General features: G+C 41.9%; 1 protein-coding gene across 2 annotated transcripts in view; it reads left to right on the top strand.

Annotated features, from left to right (window-relative positions):
- uacaa (uveal autoantigen with coiled-coil domains and ankyrin repeats a) overlaps nt 1–2,500 on the top strand; it is a 49,646-nt gene that overhangs the window by 19,423 nt on the left and 27,723 nt on the right. The window lies entirely within an intron of this gene.

Below are 2,500 nucleotides of genomic sequence, written 5' to 3'. Positions count from 1 at the left end.
ATACATATATTGGTATTTTTCAAAGAAGAACATTCCTGTTTATCTTCGGCCAAAGATCTCCAAATCCATTGTAAGTGTTAACTCTTTCAGTGTAAGAGGCCATTGGCAAGAGGCTAGGGGTGTTACCGCTGCCCTCTGCCCTCTTTGCATTGTGTTGAACTTTGACCCTTAGTCCCGCATTCTGCATATTGAGGCTGAAGTCTTCTGTCTGGAAGCCGGCGCGGTTGAGCGAGGGCTCCGAGGCGCTGCGGTGGATCTTGGGTAGCGAGCGTGCCAGCAGCTCTATGGAGGCCAGGATCTGTAGTGGGGGAGGGGGGGGGGGAGTCACACGTAGAGATTAAACTGATGTAATGGTCACGAGAAGTGAGTCAATGTTACTCCCTCCCATTCAATGTTGCTGTTCATTTCCCCTTTGTTGTTCTTGTTGACAACCTGGAGCTGGTCATCCTTATGCTATAGTAACTAATTCTTGTGGCTGGCTGACAGAAAAGCATTTTAAAATGTCTAAGAACTAGTTTAGTTGATCATTTCAGATACACACAAGCCCTCATTTTACTGACAGGCAACTGGCAAAGAGCAGAGCAACGAGCAAAGTCTAGAAAAACTAAAGCTAATTTAATAACTTGGCAAAATCATTTTGCTAATTTAATGCCATGAGCAAACTTACACAAACTTAGCAGATAAGGTAAACGCGACCTGGTGACTTCAGCTCTTTAACGGCCTCACTGGGGTGCTGGGGCATCCAGGTGAAAGTGTTGGTGCTCACGAGCCCAAAGGCAGAATAGAAATGTTTCTAATTCAGTTAGATAGACATTATATCAAAATACTAGTTGTTAGGTGAAAATTCACCCTAGTTACCTCAGGACTCCGGAGCTGCATATAAGTATATTTATTAGACAAACAACAATTGCAATCGGGCTCACTCCCAACACAAGGCTGAAAGTGAAGCAATGATAAACACATCGCACAAGGTTTATATAGACAGAAGTTTAGAGTTCAGCAGGGAAACCACGTCGTGGATTTCTGACGTCCGAGGCAAGGATGGAAGTTTTGCACAAGTTCGAAAGAAGCACAGTTCGTCCCTTCTTATCACTTCTGGTCTAAACATGCTCTTGTATATATGCAGACTAAGTGGCACCTAATAATCTAAGTTACACAGAAAAGCCATGTTCCTCCTTACATAAGTACATGATTCATATAAGGTAATTAATAATACAAGGCACTTGATTATTATATTCTTAAGTCATTAACAGTGTTTGGAAATTATCTCCATCACTAGTTTACATCGACGTGTCCCATATTGTCCCACACAGACTTACTACTTGTCCTAAATTTTGTCTGTTTGCATCTGGTCACGCTAAGGGTGTGCAAATGAACCATTTTCAATATTCGAACATCCAACCGTGTCCATGAACTGTTATATGGTTATTCGGTTATTCATGGCTGGCTGTAAGGGTACAGTAAATGGACAGTAGTACAACCTTTTCTTGTGAGTGTGTGTAGTGTGTATGGTATGACACCTGGCAGCACAACTCTTCCCTAGAACCATTTCTGGGGATCTGTTGCTATGCGGCTAAACTGCTACCTAGCTGCTATCGCTAGGTAACGCTACTAGTCTGCTGTTTCCTCATGGAATGAAATGGTTTTCTCCGAATCAGACACGTAACCTTTACATTGTTTTTATTGTTAAGAGGGAAGAATATTGTAGAAAGATATTATTTAATACGCGTTTGATATGTCATGTGAAATCACTTTGAATGGCTGTTACTGTGTTCAACCCCAGATCACTTTGAATGGCTATAAATGTGTTTTCTACAGTACTCAGCACTCCAGGGTGCTTTAATGGGGCCTCTTGTAAATGTCTGAGTTGCGCTGAAAGCTAGAGGATTATAATGAATTATTAGATCTTTGGAAAGCTGTGTGTGTGCGTGTGCGTCTGGGTGTGCGTGCGTGCGTGTGTGTGTGTGCATGTGTGTGTGGATGTGTGTGTGTGAGTGCGTGTAGGTGTCTGTGTGTGTGCGTGTGCGTGTGTGTGTGTGTGTGTGTGTGTGCCTCATCAGAAACAGTTATAGGCAGGGGAAACGCTTCAGACAAGGTACAGTACCACTTGGCAGGAAGGTTGTTTCAGGCATTGCCAGTTCTCATCAGAACTTGCCACAGTTCTTCTGTGGATTTAGACTGTGTTGATTCTCTCTGTCTCTTCCAGGTATCCAAAGTTATACTGGTTTCTGCCACTTCTGAGCTGATGGCCTTTAGTTTTTTAATGGCATATAAATGTAATATAAATCACTGAAATACTATTTTCAAAAATATGATATGATATTCCCCAGTTACATACTAATGCTAAAAAGGATAGAAAATAACTGTCAAAATAAAACTGACAAATATTTTGTGCAAGAACTGAAGTGCTTAAAACTTTTGCACAGTACTGTACATACAAACGTGCGCGTACACGCACACACACACACACACACACGCACACACAAACAAACAAAAACAT

The sequence above is a fragment of the Clupea harengus genome, chromosome 3, assembly GCF_900700415.2.
Source record: "Clupea harengus chromosome 3, Ch_v2.0.2, whole genome shotgun sequence".
In the NCBI taxonomy this organism is placed as follows: Eukaryota; Metazoa; Chordata; class Actinopteri; order Clupeiformes; family Clupeidae; genus Clupea; species Clupea harengus.
This window is presented reverse-complemented; position numbering and strand designations above follow the sequence as displayed.